The sequence below is a fragment of the Euprymna scolopes genome, chromosome 15 (genome assembly GCF_053919585.1).
Source record: "Euprymna scolopes isolate OS-2025 chromosome 15, ASM5391958v1, whole genome shotgun sequence".
Lineage (NCBI taxonomy): Eukaryota > Metazoa > Mollusca > Cephalopoda > Sepiida > Sepiolidae > Euprymna > Euprymna scolopes.
Genome location: NC_136496.1, coordinates 108,065,687 through 108,092,186, shown reverse-complemented (window position 1 = coordinate 108,092,186; position 26,500 = coordinate 108,065,687).

Below are 26,500 nucleotides of genomic sequence, written 5' to 3'. Positions count from 1 at the left end.
TCTTTCAACTTTGACCTCTTGGCAGCCAAATTTTCGCCCAAAAACCGATTAAAAAGCTTGCGGCATGTTTGAATACCCTTTATGTAAAATTTAAAATGTTTACACTCAAAATTGGCTGAATAGTTTGCTAGAGACCGCAAATGTCAAATCTTTTGAACTTTGACACTTTGGCTGCCAAATTTCTGACCAAAAACCGATTAAAAAGCTTGCCCTCTGTCTGAATACACTTTATGCAAAATTTCAAATGTTTATACCAAAAATTGACAGAAGTAATTTGGTATGGAAATGTACAGACACAGACACACAGACAGAGATTTCACTTTCATAGATATATAGATACTATCATTCGAGTGATTGTAGGAGTAATCAGGTGAAAAAATTTTTTAAACTACCTAGTGAATATACCCAGTGAACCAAGTGAAAGAGAAATATAAACAATTGTGTTTTAAGGGGCAGTTAAAAATCTTTAAAAAATCATTGTTAGTCATTTAAATAGAAAGTCAATGTCTGGCATCCGGTAGGATGCTCTATCACCATAAAAAAAAAATTGAATATATATATATTCCAGTTTGAAAATATTCTAAAGATTAAAATAATTGAATTGCAACAAGGGCCATTGATAGTGCTCAATCAAAGAGAAAAAATTTATAATTTTTATTTTCTTTAAGTAAATACAGTCATATCTTGCTACAATGTGCAGACCGTTTTGATCATTATTGATCTCATTGATCGTATGATATCATGGTTTTTAAAGATATTAGGATATATTATAGCAAATATTCGTTTAACTACAACAACTGTCAACAATTCCCCTTCCCTTCTATCTGTGCCTGAAACTAAACGTAAATTCCACAAGCAGAGTTTCTTTCCTAGAACTGTCTGTCTACAGAACAAGATACCATGGAGCTGCTTCCCGGCTAACTATAACTTGGTCCTTTTCTAGTCCTTTGTAAATAAGTTTTTATTGACTCGTCCTCTTAAATAACAATGTCCTCCATAAGTTCCACCATTACTGATCATCTCCAACTACTTAACACTTATTAACATTTATCCTTGAGTGGCCTGCTGGCCTTGATAAGTTTTATATAAAATGTGTAAATTAGCAAATGTTCCTTACACAAAAAGCGTTTGGGTAATCACTTTTATTGCCAATATAAATTATTTTAAACGAAAACAATGTATTTTGTTTTACTACCCATTTCTTTGCTATTGGCGTGAAAAAAAAATGATATTTAATAAAAATTATAAGCTTTTAAACTTTCATAAATATCGTATCTGAGAAAAAAAAAGCCATTTTTGTTTACGTTACTGACTAAACGAAAACAGCTACTTATAACTTATATGCGATTAATCATTGTTCTAAGGACGGCAACTCTATTTTACGAGGAATTATAAGAAAAAGTTTTAACATTAATAATAATTTTTTTTTTAAATGTAATATGCGATAATATTGTAATTTTCCTTGAATAAAACATTCGATTAACTGGAAGAAAAAAAAAATTTTTTTTTCAACTACTTTAAACAAATATAAAATAGTTGCCTCACTTATAACAATGAGTGGTAATCGTGAAGAAAGAGAGAGCCTTTTTCCTCCGTTTGACTATAGGTGGCGTTACTGTCTGTCCACCCAGTTACGGAAGCACAAGATGTATATAATGCCACCCTTGAAATAAAAATAAATGTTTTTGTTATATTTTAATTTTAAACATGTTTTTTTTTGGGGGGGGGGCAAACATATTTAAGTTTTGTTTTTTGTTTTTTCAAACATATTTACGTTTTTTTTTTGTTTGTTTTTGCAAGCATATTTAAGTTTTATTTTTCCAAACATTTACGTGTTGTTGCTTGTTTATTTTAAAACATTTACGGTTTTTTGGGGGGTTTTTTTTGCAAGCATAAACTAAATATTTTTGAAATATTTTTCTTTTTGAAAAGTTTGCTTATGCACTTATTGGTACCGCGCTATTTTTTAATAGTAGTTTCAAGTAAGATTCAAGTTTTACAATATCCTTTTTCAAATATATATATATATATATATATATATATATATATATATATATATATATATATATATATATATATATATAAATAAATATTTGCAGAAAAGGTAAAATAAGTGCAGAAAAATTAAGAAAAAAGGGGGGGTCCATAAAAAAGATAAAAGAAAAAACGTTGATTTTTTTTATTATCATAAGAGCGTAAAAAATACTCGCGGAAAAACGGTTGTACCCATAAATATGTTTAAAAGAAAAATATAGCAAAAACATTTAGTTTATGCTTGCAAAAAAAAAAAAAAAACGTAAATGTTTAAAAATAAACAAGCATCAAAACGTAAATGTTTGGAAAAATAAAACTTAAATATGTTTGCAAAAAAATAAAACTTAAATTTGTTTGCACAAAAAAAAAACAAAAACATGTTTAAAATTAAAATATAACAAAAACATTTATTTTTATTTCAAGGGTGGCATTATATACATTTTGTACTTCCGTAACTGGGTGGACAGACAGTAACGCCACCTATAGTCGAACGGAGGAAACAGGCTCTCTCTTTCTTCACGATTACCCAATGAGTTAAGATTCCGAATAACCCTTATAAGCATTTTTTTTTTTTTTTTTTTTTTTTTTACGCAAGTAGACCACAAATGAGTTGGGTACACTAAAATTGTTTTTGACCAATTTTTGAACGGTATTTGCTTTAAAATGTCACATTCCAATATCACGTGTACACTGGTTAAGTATTCATTGGGAGAAAGAATGTTTTTCTTACGATTCTTATCGAAATGCTGATTTTGATCTCGATCGTTCGAATTGAGTTGTCTCCCTTTTTAAAAAAACACTTGACTTACACACTCTTACTTACTCATAAAATTGGATTTTTTTTAGTAAAACAAAAAATACTTGATCAGTTACGTCATTTTTATAATATATAATGACACTCACTTATTACCCCCCCCCCCTTATGGTTATTTCATTTTTTAAAAAAAATGAGGTTTGTCTTCAGAAGATAATATATTTTCAGAGAAAAAAAATGAATAAATGAGTAAAACAACTCTGTCTTTCAGATTTAACTTCTTGGTGAAACGTTTTTTTTTTTTTTAATCAGGGGAAATCATTAAGAGCGATAAGACAAATGCAGTTATCTCCCTTACATTGTCATTTTAATGACTGATTTGTGTACGAAATGAAATAAGCGTTTACCGTTTTGAGCGATGCCAGTTTACTTGTGTTAAACCCCCATCTCTAGGAAGGGGAAAGTTAGACCCAAAGTCGGTTTTATATGTAAGTAAAATGCAGCTCACCTAACATTGCTTGAGTTAGATCTTAAAACACAGTCAATTGTTTATTTTCCAAAGTGGGAGTTTTGGGGAACTGGAGTTGCTTATTAGTTGCTAATATTCTCAATCTACTGCAGTAGCAGTAGTAGTAGTAGTAGTAGTAGTACTGTCGTTTGCAGACTATTTACAGAATACATTGCAAAAGCTACTGCTAAAACAGTGGGCTCCCTCTACCGTGCTAGAAAACTACTCGCACCTGCTAGTATCCTATATCTCTACAAGACCACCATTTGGCTATCCACGGTATACTGTTGCCACATTTGAGCTGGCACATCTACCACTAGTCTCTTACTGTTAGTCAGGGTCAAAACCAAAGGAGTTTCAAAACTAATAGATTCCATACTATAAACAATGCGCTAACCCCTCTTCCATCACCACAGTGTTACAACCATGTGTTCATTTTACAGTTATTTTAATGAAATGTGCTCTGAAGAACTCATAGCACTTGTGTCTCCTCAACATAAATAACCACCAAACAAACCTAACAGGTAGAAAAATTCCACTCCTTCACTGCAGAGGTTTTGAGATGCTGGAAAGTTCTATCATCTAAGTTTCTTCACTAGAATTGCTAAACTTTGGAATTCCCACCTTATTTCCTGCTTCCTTACTTGCATGCAGAAATTTAAATGTAATGCGAACAGACTACTTACAGTGTCCCTGTAGACATGGTCCCTAAATTACAATCGCTACTTTCGTCTGTGTGTCAGTTTGTCTGGTTTGGGGAGAATATGGGTAAAAAAAAAAAAAAAAGTCATATATTGGCTAGTTCACAAAGACAAATCTATTAAGTTAGGGGCATAAGACCCTTCTTTAAGACTTGATCAGATGAGCATTAAAATTAGACTGTCTATTCTTTATTTCTTCTTAGACAATTAAGAACAAAGTGAAGTACCTGTTCAGATACTACACTTCATTTTTCCTTTTCTCGGTTAGTGAAGGAGAAATCTTTCTGGACTGAGATAATTTTTATTTTTGTTCCATCCAGAGTGTTTCTCTTTTTAGAAACTGGATTTTCTCTATATTAAAAATTGATCTTGTGTTTAACTTTGCCTTTGTAGGGAGGAACAATTAAAAAATATGAGTTTAGTTTAGTTCAGCCATTCTGACTGAGGTAGAAGGAGGGTTTTTTTTGGGGGGGGTTTGTTTTGTTTTTTGCTGTTGGGTTTACATTTAACCACAACTAATTCTCCACTATATAACAAAGAGTAATGTGTATTTATTTGCATATTTATATTTAAGTAAAAGTTGGGTTCAATAAATATAACTTTAGTTGTATCACAAGGAGATTATCTAGAATAAAAAAAAAATGCCTGTTACAAATCATCGTAAGTCCTGCAGGTAAAACTGAGCTCAATGGTTACCAATTAAAGGCAAACAAAGCTCATATATTAAAATACAATAGAATACAAAATCAATTATGGAAAATTCAACATTAACAAGATTTGTCCTTGCGTACATTTGGTTTCAAAATTTTCAGTTTATTATCACATTCATAGCAAGGTAGAAAATTGATAATTAAAGGAATCTCTTCATCAGCACAATAATTTATATATATATATATATATATATATATTCAGTATTTACTTCGACAGTGCTCAATACTTAAGTAGATCTAAGTATATATATATATATATATATATATATATATATATATATATATATATATATATATATATAAAAAGATAAATATGACTATTATCTTAAAAATTAGAACCTATCAAAATTATAAAAAAAAAGTTAAATATACTAAAGAGAGCAATTAAAGAAATAGGAAAAAATTGATACAAAATAAAATTATATAAATCACAATATTTATTGATCTATTAAGAATATATACATACCAACACACGTATATATATATATATATATATATATATATATATATATATATATATATACACGTATATATATACTTGGATCCTGTCACACAAAAGTTTGCAAATAAAACACATGCCTTGTTCTAGCTTCCCCTGCAGATGAAACTATTCCAAGTGATAAGATAAGTGAGAAAGCAAATAGCGAGTAAGACAACCACTTCAGAATACTGTGACACTTGAAATGAATTTGGAAAGAAATTTTCCGCTCTATAGTAAAAAGTCAACGATGACTGTTTTTTTTATCTTTAGTTCATCAGAAATTATAATCTATGAAATGATAATCATTAATATATGAACAATTAAAAAAACTGATATGAATTTAAAGTGAAAAGGAAGAAACATCAGATCGTTTTTTTTTCATGTTCACGTCCAGTTTTTATTAATTTGAACGGTTCGTTTACTTGCAATTTAGATAATTGGGTTTCACCTCAGTGAGGTGAGCCAATATGCATAAAAAAGATGTCGAGAGGTTGATCTCGAACCAGTGTGTATTCTCTCCTGATGAACCAACATTATCTGGAAATCGAAGTATAATACCCTACAATTAAAAACAGCCTGCAACTAATTTACAAATGGAATAACTACAAAAATGAAGGCGACAAAACGATCCATATTTCTATCCTGACTACCTGATGATGACTAAAAAGAATACTTCACATTTTAAAACAGAAAAAGAAAAAAAAACATAATTATATTCGAACCTACAATCTCTTGAATAAAACCCATGGAACAAACGAATCATCGAACAGTTTGTTTCTTTCTTTAAATTTAAAATCCATAACATAACTCTCTTACATATACATGAATATTTTCGTAATATATATAGTGTGAGAACATAGGCGAAGCATAATACGTTTTTTTGCAGAGGGTGTACACTATTCTATAAATATTTGAAGAAATTAAAACTTTAAATGACTCAAACAGTTTCGATGGCTGTAAAACATAGGAAGTTCGTAGCATAATTTACATTTTTTTTATTTGGAAAAGAAAACATATTCTATATGGATTGGTTTATCCACTACCGCAAATGGCAAGATTGGATACTCTGGTCCCCGCTACAAGAATAGCCCTTTCACTTTAATCAGCAGTCGCTTAAGGACGAGGGCACGTCTAACAATACACCCATCTCCCCTCATTCTGATGAAGGATATTAAAGAAATAAACTAATAAAGAGTGAATGATGTCAGTGGAGGGGTGTGAGACATCATTCACTCTTTCATCCGATCATAAGGAACATTTCTGTAAAAGTCTGAGGAAGCTACAGACGGCCAAAAAAACGGCCGGGTAGCTGAAACAATAATGTAACCTAACAGATACGGTAATAAAAAAAAACGCATATATATATATATATATATATATATATATATATATATATATATATAAAACTATGCTCAATAAAAGAAGAGCGAGACATATATTTATTGATATAGACAAATTTATATGGTCGCAACACCGGACATGCTAATGTTTCAGACAAATGATCTGTTAAAGCCAGAAGTCCTCATCAGATTTTGAGGACTGGCTTCTTCTGCGGAAAGCAACCATTTATTAAGTCGCTGGACGAGGACTTCTAGTTTTAACCGACCATTTGTCAGAAACATTAACATGTCCAGTGTCGCGACCATGTAAATTTGTTTATATATAATGCACTAAAAATTTAAACCGTTGAGTCAGTTATTAAGCTCGGGTCCCATTGTTTAAATCAGGGAAAAATGAATTTGTAAAATTTGCTAAATTCAAAATGAATAAATAAAACTTCCAAAACAGATATTATTTTTTCTGTTCTCTCTCTCTTTCTCTCTTCATGTACATATATAATCTTTCTCTGATTAAATAATATTAATACTTGTGGTGATATTCCCTATTATTGATAATGAACTATCCTAAACTACTTGATTACAAATTGGAAAAAGAAAATGTGTTTTATCCATAGCGGTGTGATTGTAAAGAAACAGTAAATTTTCAGCAGCAGGTGCCCGTCACCCTTCTCTTTTAATACTTCTCTTTTCCAGACAAATTAGATTCGTGAAGTTACACATTTACAAGTGACGTGAATAATGAAATGGATTCCTCGCAATATCTTTAATGTGCAACACAGATTTCTGGTGTTTGTGTAGATAATACTATTATTAAATTAAACACTTTTATGATTAATAGGGCTAGGACAACAGCATATTCTTTTCATTGTTTTGACTCTCGAGTGTGTATCCATTGATATCTTATATGCTTTTATATAGAGTGATGTGGTTCTCGGTTGATTAAGTGTGTCTAAATGTGTTGGATATATACTCGAGAGTCAAAATAATGAAAAGAATATGCTGTTGTCACAGCCCTAATAATTAACTAGAAGACTGAACAAAGAGCTTAAGAGTTATAGTTTTAGTTGCAGATTAATAATTTGTATCATTTGTACTAATATTCTCAACGTTTTGGCCGATTTAATCTCCGACCTTCTTCAGCTATATCTTGTCAAACTTGAGAATCTTTTTTGTTGAACTCAGAAATCTGCATTGAATTTCGAATGGAACCCTTTATTTAATCCACGGGAATAGCATGCTCTTGTTCCGTCAGCCATGATCGGTTAAGAATCTTAAAAAATTCGCAATTGCATTCTTAGTATCGCCCACACTGAGGATTGAACATTCACCCTCCAGGAGAGTGTTACTTGGGATTTAATTTTATTTAATAATGTATCCGTTACGCCACATGTCTTTGAAGACAATTCTAGAAAGAATTTTGGGAGCCTTAAACCTATTCTTGTTGGTCCCCCAACAAAAGGAGGGGGACTTGTGCATTCACCCTTGTCCATTCGCCCGTTCTTCTGTCCACACTTTTCTCAATAGCTACACCTTGGAATTTTTTAAATTTTGCACAAACATTAAACATGATGTGAGTAAAAAATGTAACTGAACGGATTTTTCAGAAAAATTCCGGTTGCCCTCCTAGGGGGGCGCCTTTCGGGTTAAAATGGCTAAAATTGACACTTTTGTGCTTATTAAAAAAATTGATGTTTTGGATTTTTATAAAACTTTCTGAAAAGTGGTAATTGACTGATGTATATATATATATAATTTTGTTTGTCTATACTTTGCAATAACTCTTGGGTTTGACCCAAGGGCTCTTTTAGGGCTAATAAAAACACTCTATTTTTGGGACTATTTTACCATATTTGTCCAAAATGTTCTGCGTATGTCTTTTTCCACAATTTTCTGTGTATGTCTATTTAGCAGTTTTGCATGGAGCTGAACTCAAATTTAAATATGTTAAGGCCTTGAGGACTTTTGGGGATAAATGGAGTGAGTGGGGAGCAAATGGTGGTCTTAGTCATTTTTTTTTGCATCGTGCAGAATTCAAATTTACATACGTTAAGGCCTAAAATTGTACTGTTTGTTCATTTTCACCAGGATTCAACGTCTCCTGGGGACTTTTGGAGTTAAATGGGGGGGGGATGCTGAACTTGGTCATTTTTTTATGCCTCGTTCACTGTACACTTACTAATCGTAAAAAATTAAAAAATATTTTATATATATATATATATATATATATATATAAAATTTTAAATTTTTTTTAACTAGAAATTTTTTAAATTTTTATATAAAATTAGTAAATTTCAAGTTCAATGAAATGTTTCTCCAGAGCATATATAGTGCAATAGAATAGCTTTCAAAATTTAGAAAATCAAGTCTTCTCAGTTAGTAATTTATTACATTTCAAAACGGAAATGATTACAATGTTGTTTGCAACAAACAAGTCAACAAAATTATGTCTTTGTCGCATTTTTAGTAGCTTACTCATCAGGTATATTCTTTAAAAAACTTACATGGTCGAGTAACCGACACATATCACCAGCATTCTTCTTTTATATAAATCTTGTTTATTTCACCTTGGATCTCTTCATTACAGGGGTTTCGTTAATGGGATGACCATTCTATGATCTTATGTTTTCATAGAAATTTTCCTCCCATCAACTTGTCAGATTCGATTTCCATCCGACGTTATCAACAAAAAGTTTTTAATTTTTTTCATGTCAGTAAATTATTCAAAATTACGTTCCCCGTGCAAACAAAATTGTTTTCTTTTAATTAACCATAAGATGATCACGAAACCGTACGTTCAAAGTGAAGAAATAATGTCAAAAGATTAAAATAAAACATCTACCATATAAAGTTATCTTGTCGGATGTTCACTCAGACCCAAATAGCATTTAAGCTGACAAATCAAACTTTGCTACTAACTTCTAGCCAATTTTCACTTATTATCGTTATCCCATGTTATTGGCGATTTAAAAATGTACTTTGCTTCAATTAATTTTTAAAATTACTTAGTCCAACCCAACTGGTAATATGATGCAATTTTTAAATGCTCATTTAATGAGAGTAGGAAGTTGACCTTGGCTTTACATTTTGCAGCCTCATAACTCTCTCGTAGCATCCCTTATTTTGTCCTTTAGTCATCATATCCCATGAGTAACGATTCTGACAACGGGGGAAGAATTGCTGTTTTATGAATTGGAATTTATCCATCTAATACTTATTGTTGGCTAGTTTTTACCTTAAAGTGGTATTCATGCCTTCGTTGGAGGAATATCCATAACGAAAAAGAAAAAGTCTTTTAGAGGTTGAAGGTTTAATCCTCAGTACAGGCGATTAATAAAAATATCATTCAAAATTACTTAAAACTTTTACTCGCTCATTGCTTAGGTAACGAGAGCAACCTACCTTAGTTGATTAAATAAAAGGTTTAATTCAAAATCCTATACAGATTTTCATGTTCAACAACCTGAATGCACCTGAAGAAGGTCAGAGGTTTCATCAGCCGAAATGTTGTGAGAACAGTAATCTGAATATTAGAAAGACATATGAGTATCTCCCTACCGCATGTTTTTGTCATCTAATATATGAAGAAAAGCTATTCGGATTATTGAAGGGCTTTACATTGCGAGTGAAACAGTCACATTTACAAGGGATTTTTTTTCAAGTGGCGACTAGACATAATAATAAACTTATCTTTCAGCGATTGTGTATTTTTCTCTGACAATATTTCAAACTTATTAATGTGTGAAAAATATCTTTTTGATCTTTTTTATAATTAAACAAGCAAAGTCAAAGTATATTGCTCTATTAAACTTTTTATTGTTTGAATAAAGAATAAAAAGTTTAGTAGAGCAATATATTCTTTCTTTTTTTTTTTTTAATGAAGGCTGTTTAAAAACCATGTGAAAAAGTTCGAAAGTCTTGGTATAAAATTTTGTGCTTATTTAGAATTATATGAAAAAAAAAAACAGAAAAATCTTTATGGTGTACATACTCGTCACGGAACAAAGATGTCATATTCCAAAAATCATATAGGTTTGGCTAGTAACTTTTCTTTTTGGCTAGTAAACGAAAATATTTAATTGTCAAAGATAAACTAAAGATAAATTTGTCTCTAAAGCCTTTTTCTTAGAGTATTGCCTTTTGTAAACGATATTTGATCCCGTCTAGCTAGTGATTTACATAAACTTTTATTCTGAGTTTTAAAAATCCTAGTCAACTACATTTATTACATATTATATTTTATTTACTTTACAGAGCTAGATTTCTGGGTGATACAAGATGCACCGAAATTAGGTCAGAGGTTACAGCGGCTGAAACGTTGTGGAAATAACATTCAAGATGAGAATAGTAATCCAAATAATTCAAATAAAAACTTTGTTTGGATCTCATTTTCTGTATTATGAATTTTCTATGTACACAGCCTCCATAGATAATTCTAAAAGCCTCCATTTAATAAAACTATTAGCTACATAAACGTGTGTGCCCACCAACAGTCAGCATTGTACAATTAAAGGTAATAAAACATAAAATGAAGCAAACTGAATTGGAATAAAGTGATTTTTATGAAAAAAAAAATGTTATCAGGAGGAAAGGTTATGAAAATGTGATGCCTTTCAGGACTGGTATTTTTTTTTTTTTCCTTTTTTTTTTCAGAAAAAAAGGCTGCTAACATTACGTGGTGTTTCTGATAATTCAGCGGAAGTAATCAATTTTTTTTTTTTTTTTTTTTTTTAAGTTGATTTTTTTTCATTTATTTTTCCTCCCATTCGTAAATATATTTTTTTTATATTTGTTTTTTTTTTGCATTTGTTTTCAAACCCTTTCAAAACAGAAGCTTATGTTTATTTTTCATTTTTTGTTCAAATTTTCAAAATTACTTTTTTTTATTTTTCATAATCGTTAACAGTTTTTTGTACTTAAAATCATCAATGGATTAAAGCGTTAATATAGTTTTTGTAATTTTAAAAATCGTTAATATAGGTTTTGTAATTTTAAAAATCGTTAATATAGTTTTGTAATTTTAAAAATCGTTAATATAGTTTTTGTAATTTTAAAAATCGTTAATATAGGTTTTTTAATTTTAAAAATCGTTAATATAGTTTTTGTAATTTTTAAAATCGTTAATATAGTTTTGTAATTTTTTAAATCGTTAATATAGTTTTGTAATTTTAAAAATCGTTAATATAGTTTTGTAATTTTAAAAATCGTTAATATAGTGTTTGTAATTTTTAAAAGCGTTAATATAGTCTCGTAATTTTAAAATCGTTAATATAGCTTTTATAATTTTCAAAATCGTTAATATAGTTTTTTTAAATTTTCAATCTCATTAATATAGTTTTTGCAATTTTCAATATCGTTAATATCTTTAAAAGTTACATAAGATATTAACAACTTTGAAAATTACATAAATCCTTAATATGTAATTTTCAAAATCGTTGATGTCTGTTTTGCAATTTTCAAAACCTTCTTTTACTTTTTTTTGCAAGTTTTAAAACTGTAAATATCTTCTTTTTGTAAGTTTTAAATTATTAATAATTTTGCAATTGTAAAATGATCGATATATTTTTAGAATCATTAATTCATATACTTAAAATAAAAACAAATATTTTATAATCAACAGAATCATTATTATCAGTACTCTTTTTTTTTTTTCGAAAACTATAATTTTTTTCTGTTTTTTTTTCTGTTTTTTTTTTCCCCGTTTTCATTTTGGAATTCAGATATTTTTCTTTCTTTTTTTTTTTGCTGAATGATTAATACATTTAAAATTCGCTTTTGTTTTTCTTTTTAGCGATTCACACATCAAGTTTATATAAAAAAGCTGAATGTCGCTACATGCATTTTACGACTATGATCAATTTAACTGTGCAACCATGAGAAAAAAGCGAATCTATACTAAACAGCATTGCAAACTCATCAAGTTCATCATCGGATATTTACAAAACACACACACACACACACACACACACACACACACACACACACACACACACACACAAGAAACAGTATATGAAACGGCATGCTTAATCTAGGGTCGTAATAGCTCGACATTGTTAATTAATAGTAAAATACAAAATGGTACAAAGAAGTTGGCATCTATTCAGATTCTGGCCTAAGTTCAGGCAATATTACTTCATCATCTTCCAGCATGGCTACAGAAGCAGGTGGGAGATTCTAACGCGATTGGTCAATTAGCTGTCAGCAGACGACAAATTTCAATGAATTAAAGAAATTCATTTAAAAATGTTTGGGTCAAATCCGAAAATGAATTATAATGTGCTGTGTGAACGCATTAATTCCTAAAACTGAAAATATCTCGGTCCTGGATATGACCTTAAACTATATCCGATGGTGAGGCCCCAGCTCGCGGGGTTTATGGAGTGTGGAGCCACCCGTTAATTGCCATTGCTCCCAGTTCAACTCTGACCCGGAGTGGTAGTACCTGTTAGGGTCCCAACTATGGGTTAAATACAAACCGACTTTTAAAAAAATGTATTCTATTAAAAAAATTTTCTCCAAAATCACTGGATTCGGCATTAAATAACCTGAAAAGGGTTGATATGCCATGAAACAAAAACAACCAACCAACAAATCAGGCAATATTACTTCGTATTTTTCCAGCATGATTATGGAAGCAGTCGGAAGATTCTGACGCGATTGGTTAATTAGTTGTCAGTAGACGATAAATTTCAATGAATTCAAGAAATTCATTTAAAAATGTTTGGGTTAAATCCGAAAATGAATTACAATGTGCTGTGTGAACGCATTAATTCTTAAAACCGAACATTTTTATTTATTTATTTATTTATTTATTTATTTATTTATTTATTTTGGCATTTGTGCATTTCTGTATAGGTACTAATTTTTTGGTTTTCAGTTGCGACATTAAGAGAGTGCTTAGCAGGGGCAGTCAAGTTTACATCAGGGGAATGCTTGTTTATGTTTTATTAAAAGTAGAAAAATGTCTATTGTTTAAAAAAAAAACTATTTGTGTTATAAGTTTTCTATATTTTATTTTAAAAACACTTAAAAAAAAAAAAAAAAAAAAAAAACGTACATTAAAAAATTTCAGAATTCTGGCTTGGTTACGAAAATATTTTTTGTTCAATCGCTCCCAAAATTGCATTTGTTTGCCCCTCTCCAAATGTCTAAACTGAAAACCGAAAAAAGTTGAACCTATGCACAAGTGCCATTTTTTTTCCTTCCATGGTTGTTTCATTCCAAAAAGAATTTATTTATTAATAGGAATTTATTTATTAATAGAAAAAAAGAAAACAATTTATCTTAAACTTTTCTGGAAAAAAAAAATGGCTTTTACATATTTTCCTTGAAAATAAAAAAAATATTTCTCTTTCATACATTAAACTTACATAAACTATTTTCTTGTTTTACATTTTTTTTTTTTCATTTTTTTTTTTTTTTTACCCAATTTTGTAAATTTGTCCCATTTTAATTATAACAGCACATTTTGAATTTACCATCTCTAGCAGTCTTCGCATCATTAGTATCTTCCGGCTATTTCTGTAACCATACCGGAAAATGCCATGCGATGGTGTCAGAACTTAAATCAGAATCTTAATAAGTATCTAAAAGCTGTTAGCATCTGTCTGTCATGGAAGACAATGGAATTCTGCACCACAGAATCCGGCTGTGGCTGTGCAGGCCTATCCTTGATCGGTAGACTCTATTGCAGTTGCCACAAATGTCGCATGATCATGTAGACACACCGGTTCCTGTTAGATGACCAAAGTTAAACGACGTTGATCCTAATCAATAGTAAATGGATGGATATCTGAGAATACTAGGTGCTGTATGCGCTCTCCACTTATCTTGGCATCGTTTCCAATCGTTCAGGATTTCTCTTCGCTACTGTATTCAAACAATGCCGATTCAGGAGAGATGCAGCTACAGATTGCACCACTCTTGCTTTACAATTACATGTGCTATCAGCCTTACTGGGTATATCTATTGTATCTCAAGACTGTCGGATGCCATGAGGAGATGGCGCCTGGTTCTGAGAGCTCTGATGCAGTTAAGCAATTATCCAATAAAAAAAATAGTTCGAAAGTGAGTAATAATATTAATAAATCTGATTGGTTAGCACTTTTTGGATATAAATGCTACCACAAATAATCCATCCCTGCATTTAGTCTGATTTTCTGCGGGAATGAAACGTGAAGGTTTCTGCGTAGCTTATTTGCCAGAGATATATTTTCATACTAGCAGGGGGGGGACTTGTAGGATCGTAAAATATTCTTAAATATATTTTAATTCATGTAGATTTCATATTTATTCTTACAGAACTAAATCTTTATTGAATACTATATTGTACCTAATATATTGTACTGATTTCCAAAGTTTTTACAAAAAAATCACTTGGGTGTCATCAGTTAGAATGGAAACCAAAACATTTAGCGCTCCGGCCGCATCTCCTACCGATGTAGCTATCGAGAGATAGGTATAAAAGATTTAAGATTAAACGACTTGATGAATGAATTGAATTTGGGAATACACAGAAAGAAGTAAAAATATGTCAGCAAATTGAAATGAATTTTGCATTTTAACTTGCTGATATATGTCTCGTACGGGTTATTCATTCAAAGATTTCACTCGTTATAAACCATCCTTTGTGTGTAATTACTATTTTACTCTTAATTTCAGAGTTATGTTACCAGTAGTATAAGAGTTTATTGGTTAAATATTTACACACAAACACACATACATACATCTACTGTTTTGTTTATACAGATTCTCATATATATATATATATGATGAAAATAATGGAAATAGTATTCCGACAAAATAGAGAAAATAAAAAGGAACAAACCGTTGATGAACACATAATACGGTTTGTTCCTTTTTATTTTCTATATATATATATATATATATATATATATATACATATAAAACCCCTACTTGTATAATGGCCACTCCATTCCCCTATATTTTTTTTCACTCTTATCTTTTATACTTCATCTACCTTCCCTTATGATTTATTTCTATTTTCAAGTTTATTCTACATTTGCATCCTAATTTAACCTAAGCTAGATGTCGCATACGTAATTTGTAACCTAGCTCCCTTTACCTCTTCTGATGAGATGCATTGGGCTTTGAAATTCCTAGGTATAAAAGGCGTTTATAACCTCTATTTCTATTGGTATTTCTCTTTATTAAACTGACAAATAAATTTATATATACCTATATTCACTTAATCTTGTCCTAAATTTTATCATATGTATATATGCTAGCAGGAAGACTCGACGTTGCCTGGGATTAACAGATGTTTCACCTTATCCGTATTTTTCATTGAAATCGGTAAAATCGCCTATTTTTCAATCTTCCCTCCCTGCAGTTACTTATTTCACAATGCATTGTAGTCTACATTGCATTGTAGAGAACTTATTGTTGATTTTATATGTTAAGCCTTTCGGCATGTGTAATAATAAAACTTCTCAAATGCACTTGTGATGTTAGGCTGTATAAGGTGTTAACTTTAGTTAAAATAGACTGTTCTTTTCTTTTATTTTTTCATCGGATTATTTTGATTATCAAAACTTATTAAAGACATTCCTATACAGAACTTATCTAAGAACACTGCCAGGCACATAAAGTACATTTGTGTGAAATGTCAGAAAACGTTGGCTCAGCCATTTAAGAGTCCATGTTAGCCTCAGGAAATGGCCTCGTGATTTCTAAGGACTTCGACTGAAGTAAAATGGAAAAAAAAAAGAAAGAAAAAAAAGATTTTATACACATTTACAGGCTTTAATTATTTCAGGAAGACCAAGTCACGGTCAAGCTTTAAAAAGCATTTTAGATTTCGTTTTTTAAAATCATTTTCGATTGGACGAGGATTTGATTTGTTGTCCGAAATTATTATCATCTGTAATGTGTTAGATGGCACTACACTAAAATCTTAATTATTTGCTCTGTACTCTTAATACATTGAGCACTCTAGGCAGTATCATGATGCCTAATATTAGACTGCACCTTTCTATTCAAACTGAACTGAAACACCTAAATTTTCAAAATTTGTATATATTTATTATTATATATTTGTAGTTATCGACATACAGTCCTGTTTCGTTGTATCACAACTCATCAGTGCTGCTAGACTAGCACCTCTCCCAAGCCAAGGATTGAACCTAGAACCGTCGTGTTGACAGTCGGCAGTTCTCCCACTCGACCACAGAAGCGATGCCTGCAAATAACCTGCCCGAATGTCTATTTAAACAAACATCCATCCTATTATGCAAATGTTCCACGTCGGAAGTAAGCTATAGAGAAACGTTTGTGTTTTATTTCCGAACGAAACTTACTTGCCATAAGTATATTTTATCCTTTTACATAACACTGCTCGTGCATGTAACACTACCGATATAATTACTGGAATAATAATGCATACATAATATATTATCTAACATATATATATATATATATATATATATATATATATATATATATATATATATATATATATATATATATGCCTTTCTGATACTTAAGCTTTTATGCATTTTTATTCTCATAGCATTTATATGTGAGTTAACATGTCGCAGAATGGATCTTGTAATCTAAAACTTACTTATTAATAGTTTATCTTTTTATTTTTTTATTTAGTTCACCTATTTTTTTCATATATTAGTAAAAATAGTAACCGTATTATTTTACATTTTTCTTATTTGGGAAGTGGTATTATCCATGTATTTAAGAGCTGTCCTGTTTTTAAATCTCCAAAACAGCTACATGGTAAGCAGCTGCCGATCCCCGTTTTCTATTTATAAAATTTTAGTTAAGGTTTTCTCTTTTCATCCTTATGTAGTTAAATTCTGTTTTAAAATTGAAGACTTTTTGCGAAATCGCCTTATGTGAGTGCTAAGTTTATTTCTATTTAACAATTTTAGTTAAGGCCTTTTTCTTTTCTCCATCCATATATAAATGAATTTTCTTTTGTTATTATAAACTTTTTAGAAGTCGGATTATGTAGATGCTAAGTCTGCGATAGGTTAAAGTAAATTTTTTTTTTCCTTCCGAGAATTTAAATTTAGTACCACGATCCTTATGGAATCCATTACGGAATTGGCTCTCCAGCAAGAGGTCTTTTTCCAGATGAACTATGAGCCTGTTCAGCATAACTCTGGCCAGTACCTTGCCTGCAATGCATAACAGGGATATTCCCCAGTGGTTGTCGCAGGCCTGATGGTTACCTATCTTTGAAGTCTTGGGGAAGTACCTCCTTCTGCCAGATTATGTGGAAAATCTGATGGAGTTTTTCGGTCAGGGTCTTGCCGCCCTCTTTATATATCTCAGCTGAGGTAGAATTTGAGCCAGGCGCTTTCCCAGTGGACAGCAGGCAGATTGCTTTTTCAGTCTCTTCGAGGATTGGGAGTTCATCCGATTCCTTTGACAATGTAAGCAGAGAAGGTCTCTGGAGTATATTGGCAAAGTATGGGTATCCTAGAAAATTCATTGCCATCATACGTCAGTTTCATGATGGAATGATGGCCAGGGTGCAAGATCGTGGGGAGACCTTTGACTCTTTTGAAGTCACAAATGGAGTGAAACAGGGGTGTGTTTTGGCTCCCACCCTGTTCAGCCTCATGTTCTCTGTGATGCTGATGGATGCCTTCGGAGACACTGATGTGGATATTGGAATCAGGTACAGATTTGACAAATCAATCTTCAACCTCAGGATGCTACAAGCTAAATCAAGGGTTGCATCAGACACTGTAAATGATCTTCTGTTTGCTGATGATTGTGTCCTTAATGCTACCTCTGAGGCGGACATGCAACACAGTGTAAACATATTCTCAGAGGCTTGTGAAAAATTTGGTCTCACTATCAATCCCAAGAAGACTGTGGTGATGCATCAGCCTGCTCCGGGAAAACCATATGCAGAACCCAACATTTCAATCAAGACAAAGACTCAATGCAGTTGACAAGTTCACCTATCTTGGCAGTACGCTCTCCCGCAATGTAGTCATTGACGATAAAATCAACACCAGACTCGCTAAAGCAAGTGTTGCGTTTGGCAGACTCCACAAGAATGTATGGGACAGAAGAGGCATCACATCCATGACAAAGATCAAAGTCTATAAAGCTGTCATACTCACCACCTTACCCTATGGATGTGAGTAGCAGACTGTCTACCAACGGCACACTAGAAAATTAAATCACTTCCACACCACCAAACTAAGGAAACTGCTTAACATAGGCTGTCAGGAAAGGATACCAGACACAGAAGTCCTCACTCGTGCTGGACTCCCAAGCATCAGCACTATCTGATGAAGGTTCAGCTTTGCTGAGCTGGTCATGTAGCCCGCATGCCAGACTACAGACTGCCCAAGAAGCTTCTGTTTGCTGAGCTCCAACATGGCAAGCGCTCCCATGGCGGCCAAAGAAAACGATTTAAAGACACTCTGAAGGCCTTCAACGTAGATTCGTCATCATGGGAACAGACAGCTTTAGATAAAGCTAAGTGGCAGGCTGCTCTTTATGACGGTGGCTACAAATATGAAAGTTACCGAAAGGTTACTGCAGAGAAGTGCAGAAAGGATAGGAAGGACAATGTTTTGAAACCCTTGACATCTGCTATGATTCCCAATTCCCACTGCAATAGAACTTTTCAAGCAAAGACTGGGCTTATCAGCCATATCCGTACTCACCAATGATGACTCCTCCCACCCTACCTTACAGGATGATCAGATGGTCCTCGTCGTTTCAACGAACGAACGAACACACACACACACACATGAAACATAATAAAATAAAGTAGACATGCATATATATATATATATACTAGCATTTCAGCCCGGCGTTGCCCGGGTGTTTGGAGGTGTATGCTGAGCAAAAAAAAAAAAAAGAGTAAATGTTTTTTTAATTTGACCCCTATTATGACCCCTTAAAATTTATAGTTTCGGGCTCAAATCACTTTATTAAGTTAGATCCAGGTTCAAGGAACCTATATCTAAAATTTCAAGTGTCTAGACCCAAAATTGTCGGAGGAGTTTGGTAGAGTTCTTAAAGGTCAAATCGTTGAAATTTGACCCCTTAAAAGCCAAATTTCTGGCTGACACCCGTCACATCGATTTTCCCAAATCTCAGTACCTGGTATTTCAAATTTCGAGTCTATAGACTAAAAATTGACAGAGTTATTGCGTAGGGAAATGTACACAGACAGACAGACAGACAGACAGACACGTTCACTTTTATAGATATATAGATAACACATTGATATATTTTAATTCGTATAATATGTATTTATACATAAATATATGTATGTATATTATAATATATTATAGATGCTCACAGCGATTTCGACGTATGAACTTCAAGTAACAACAAAGTTGTCCGAAAATCACTCAGATGATTTGTTTATAGTGGTGAAGGCTTGTGTAGAACACTCCACTTTTTTTTTCTTTTCTTTTTTTTCTTTTTTTTTTTTTTTGAACAACTGCTAACCTCAGTCGGTGTAAACGTTTACCGCGACTGTAGACTTCAGATTTTACACCAGTTTTCCTTCTCCCAAGATGTATATCTTAACGAAGAACGAAGAGGCATCTCTTAGAGTAGTATAAACATATGTATATACATATATGAGATATTCATTTATTTTATTTTTTTGTTTACTATTTTCTTTCTTTCCGCTCCCCGAGCGCTTATAAGAAAGGAGTTATCTGCCCTTTGTTTTCTTCTTTTTTTTTTTTTTTTTTTTTTTGCCCCACATTTTTTAAGGCGTATTAATTTGTTTATTATTTTTTTTTATTCACACGTAGGGCAAGTTATGAACAGTACATAGAGCCCGAGCAAAGCCGTTCTAAACTGCTAGTAAAAGAATAAAGTAAATCCGACAATGTGAGTTAACATGTAAACGTGGAAGATCTAAAATTCAACGTTTAGCCCAGCCATTGTATGGGCTTTTTCTCTCTTGATAAAGCCTACACAATAGATGGGCGAATAGAATAAATCGACAATGATGAGAATAAGTGGAAAAAGTAAATCTCCACAAGAATGATTAAATCAAATCATACTATTATATATAGCTGGATACTCCACCAAACTAGATAAATTCTTATATATATATATATATATATATATATATATATATATATATATATATATATATATATATATATATATACGCAAAAAAGCTGTGTACATGCATTTACAAATAAACAACAAATGGAATTATTTACTGAAGCGATTTCTCAAATCATCACAGCCTTATTAATTATATGCAAAACTTCTGGTATATCATGGGACCGTTTGATAAAATTAATTATCAATATGTTAGATTAGCAATGGAGATAAAATAATTATTTTACGATTTGAGTTGAAATAATGAGATGTTTACAGTTTTTTATATGAAGTTTTTTATTTTATTTTTATTATTTTTCATTTTTTTTATTGGATTTTTTTTTTTTTTTTTTTTTGCTTTTTATTTTTATTTATTTACTTTTTTTTTTTTTCAGAAATTATTTTTTTCAATATTTGATATTTATGGACAGGATAAGTAATTACACGCAATGAGTAAATGATTAAGCCGTACATGAAAACAGATAAACAAACACAACAAATATATATATATATATATTTTTTTTTTGCTTTAACATTATTAAGTCTTTACATTTAAGATTAGACATCACATTTTTAAATGGATTCTTGATTGCACGTTTTGGAACTTGTAGTTCCTTCTTCAGCTATTTTCAGATTTTTTCAATTAAAAAAAAAAGTTATTTTTTATTTGTTTTTTTTTGTTTTTTGTTTTTTTTAATGAAACCTATGGATGAAAAATCAAAAAAAAATTTTTTTTTAATTACAAATGAAATTTTCACATGATTAAGTGTAAAGTCTACGAATTGTTTAACTAAGTATTATTAGTATGATTCAATTCTAGGTGGTTATCATCCTAAGCATTACCTCTTCCTTCAAGAGAAGACGGGAAAGTGGTTTATTGCCGGCGGTCCCTATTGAGTATGCAGGCGGCTTTGGTCATGGTATATAATGCACCCATCAAGAGTATCTCTTTTGGGGTGCGTGGGGTGGTGCAGCTGGATTCCCCACCATAAAACTTAACCCTGCTGCAGTGAGAGCCGAATAAATAATCACACCCTATTTAGAGGCCCTGCTGACCTGCTCCCTTCCTAAGCAGATACTTTGTATGAAACTGAATCCGTTGGAATTAGGTCAATAAAAGGAAAGTTACTTATTAATTTATTTATTGTGGACTATTATCCTCATTTTTATTAGTTGGTTTACGACGTTTCGGCCAACTATTCCTCTGGCCTTCATCAGTTGGTGACCGTGACGGATAGGAACATCGAATCTCCTAACTGCATTCTCAGCAATTACTGCCATCCATATTTGTTGTTGTCTCACCACGAGACTGAGAATGCAGTTAGGAGATTCAGAGTTCCTATCCCGTCGCGGTAACCACCTGACGAAGGCCAGAGGAATAGTTGGTCAAAACGTCGTGAAACAACAACTAAAAAAGGTGAGGATAATTGTCCGCAATAAATCAATCAATAAATGATACTTATCTCAATAATGAATTCCAATTTAAAATATATATATATATATATATATATATATATATATATATATATATATATATATAGGGAAGTTATTGTCCTTTATTTTCAAAATAAAGTATTCAGCAGATTTTTCTCCCTTACTTGGAAATATTAGTTGATGTCAATATAAAATAAAACCAACAATTTTAATAAGTGTATTTTGTTTTCATATTAGAATAATACTCTTGAATCTATCCGCGGTTTTTATACTCATTTAATATAACATGTGCATACTCTTAACTCTGCTCGACCCTCAAGCACTCCACTCCTATGTTAACATTTCTTCTAATTGAGACTATCTGGTTTCTTGGACTCTTTACTTTATTCCCTTACCCTAATCCACTTTAATACACACACACACACACACACACAGATTCCACTTACCTAAAACTCGCTGCTAAAATATTATCACCCAATCATTCGTACATTTACCTTCTCACCACCCTACCATAACCTCTATCATATTTTAACAATCTCTTACCATATATATATATATATATATATATATATATATATATATATTAGTTGTAGTGATTCAATGAATTCCAAAAAAACCTTATTGAAATGAAATGTTTGAGTTTCATATCAAAGATTTTATTTATACAAGCAAGACAAAGAATACTTTAGGAATTTAATCTCTTACCATATATATATATATATATATATATATATATATATATATATATATTAGTTGTAGTGATTCAATGAATTCAATATATATATATATATACATTAATCTCTTTAACCTATAGGGTTTCGATGTCTACCATCTCATCAGAGGAGAGAAAATATTAGCAAATATTTATTAAAGTATGTACCCTATTTGCTAAAGTCAGTGAGACAACCCAGCAGCTTTAAAGAACGTTCACCATGGATTTTACCACGCAATCTGGATCTACAATTTTCATATCCTTTTCTTTAAATTCTCTTGCTACATGACTTCTGATTAATTATTTTGACTTTGGCTTTCTATGTCTCATATATATATAAATTATGAATTTCAAGCAAGTAAAATATCTATTTTTATAATATTGCGTTGTAATTTGGCTTTCAAGCGCACCTGATGCATATTTTATTCCAATTAAATCAACAGTTCTATAATGGAACCCACATCGCCAACGCGCTGTTCACGACATTTCAAAATACAACCGCTGAGAGACAACGTGCAGATCTTTATTACTGACTTTTCTTTCTCCAACTGTACAACATGACAAGAAAAAGGAAAAAAGATACTGAGGATGGAGTTTGACTCCGAAATATATTTAAATTATAAATTTTAAGCAAGTAAAATGTTTATTTTCGTAAATTTGCGTTGTGATTTGACTTTCAAACGCACTTGATGCGCATTTTATATATATATATATATATATATATATATATATATATATATATATATATATATATATATATATATATATATGCCCGATCTCCAAAGTGGAGACACTAACCTTTAATATCGTTTAAAAAATCAACAACAAAAACTAAATATATATATATATATATATATATATATATATATATATATATATTATAATCAGTGCTCATAATATTTATTGAATAATTAGTTAGTAAAACGCCATGTTGTTGGGTTTTTTGTTTGTTTGTTTGTTTGTTTTTTGCATAGTTAACTTTTATAAAGTATATATTATATGCTGGGATTCTCACAGACAAGACAAAGATCCTCATTACAATATGCATTCTATGTAATCATAGCAGGACACTAGCAGGTGGCCCCGTGTTTCCCAGTTGTAAAATATGTTTAAATATGATATTGTAATTCAGGCAGATTTCGTATGTATTATTATAGAGCCTATCCTCTATTGATTATTCTATTGTAATCATATGCAACAATGATTTTAAAATAACAAAACAAAAAAAAAATATATGCTTTGAGTGCCATCAGATAAAATCGAAACCAAAACATCTAGCACTCCAGCTTTGGTCGTTACCATTTGAGCTACCGTGAGACGGATAAGAAATAGTTTAAAATGAATCAACTTTAATATATAAACATATATTTGTGTATGCATACGACAGCACCTTAAGTCGAATAATGCTTGTGAAGTTCCATTATTTTTGAAAAATCTTAACCCCTTAACAGCTATTTTTATCGGCTTTGTTGTATATAAAACAACAATCCACAAAAAATGCAGTCATTTGACCCACGAACCACTGCTTTGCAACCTTGTGTTTCGGAGGAGATGCAGTTTGAATAAATAGGGACAGACAAACATAGTGAGCTTTACAAATTAGAATTTGGAACCCCATGATAATAAAAATAAAACGGTTTAGATTTTTTTTTGTAAATTTGAGTTTCACAGATTTCTGAAAAATCATATCCTTTGTTTTGAGGGACCATTGGTACACTTTGAAACAAGTTTTCATTCCAGGAATAAGTTGCATCTACCACGGAACTCCCAAAAAAAGATCTACCATCGCCCCTTTTGTCACAATAGACAAAAGGCAGCATTTTCTGTCCATGTTTCTATTTACTGGCCTCCCTACAAGGGCAGAGTTAGACACAAGATCGGTTTTTAATGTGGGGGAAAATCCAGCTCCTCAAAAAGGGGCTCTATGGATAGGAACAAAAATAAACATTGTCTCAATCATGAAGTATTTCACCTCCACTGACCGAGGCTAGAAAAGGTGAAGTATAGCATCAGAACAAATACTACACTGTGATCGGTATTTAGTTCTCTCCCACTGCAAGAGGTTAGACACCAGGGTCGGAAAATGGAATCGAGAAGTTAACACTCCCAGAGGAGGGAGCATTCTGACCTGCAAAAAGTGTCTGGGCAGGCCCGACAGCATTCTCCGGTGAGGGCGCCTCAGGCGATTAGCAATAAACTAACCCCTTCTCAAAAAGAGAAGGCAAAGCCCGGGAAGGTGGACCGCCTAGAACTGCACAAAACTAAACTCCCACCACGAAATAAACAGGGACCAGATCAGTACATGGATGGTTTAATCTCTGCTGATTTTGGGGGCTCAGGATAAAAACAGATACTACACTGTCATCTTGGCCCGAAGGCCAAGAAAACTTTTCTGTTCGTGTTTCAGTAAAGAAACGTAGCATAGGATATCATGATGTTGCTCACCATATGCAGGTTTACAGTCGCCTTGAACAAACCTTCAGATTATAGATATCAATATCTTCTCTATTTTTACACAATTTGTTGCATGAAAAAGATGAATAATGGTTCAAATCTAAAAAACCAATGATCATTGTGAGTTGAAGAACAAACAGCTGATTTTAAGAAGTGTATCTCTCATTGTGGAGAAGGGTTAGAATATGATAGAGATAGTAATGATATATCAGAATGAAAGTTTGGACAGATGACCGCTAACATATGGTTTGCCCATACTTAGGGTTTGGAGGTTCTCCCTTACCCCTGGTATTGATACAGCATTAAAGCAAACACCAAGAGTGAATCATATGAAAACAAAATTACCAACTTGATCACGATATAGCAAGAGCAAAGAAAGAATAAAATAAAAAAGTTGATGATGTCTAATATTCAAAAGAAGTGACTCTGTACAGAGGTGAATATAGAACTAGATTCTGATTGGTTATTAGTGGCTGGCATATTTTTATGAAGTGTTATGGGATAATTTTATGGACACACGCATATGTTCACACAAAATATAGCAATTACAGGAGAAAAATAGCAAAGACTACTCTCTAATGAACACCACGAGGATATTAAGGAATGTTACAGAAAAGAGCTTATCTATCTATCTATCTATTTATCTATCTATCTATCTATCTATCTATACACATTATATATTTATATATATATATACATATATATATATAAATATATAATATATATTTATATATATATAAATATAAATATATATATATATACATACATATATATAAATACACATATATATGTATATATATATACATACATTAATATGTATATAAATACACATATATATGTATATATATATATACATACATAAATATATATATCAGTACACATATATATATACATATAAATATAAAAATATATATATATATAAATATACATATATAAATATATAGATATAAATACATAGATATACAATTATATATAAAAAAATATATATAAATATATATTTACAATAATATAAATATATATATATATATAATTATATATAAATATATATATAATTATATATACATATATATATATATGAATATATATATATAAATATATATAAATATATATATATATAAATATATATATATATATATAAATATATATATATATATATAAATATATATATAAATATATATATAAATATATATATAAATATATATATATAACTATATATATAAATATATATATATAAATATATATATATATAAATATATATATAGATATATATATATATATATTCATATATATATAGATATA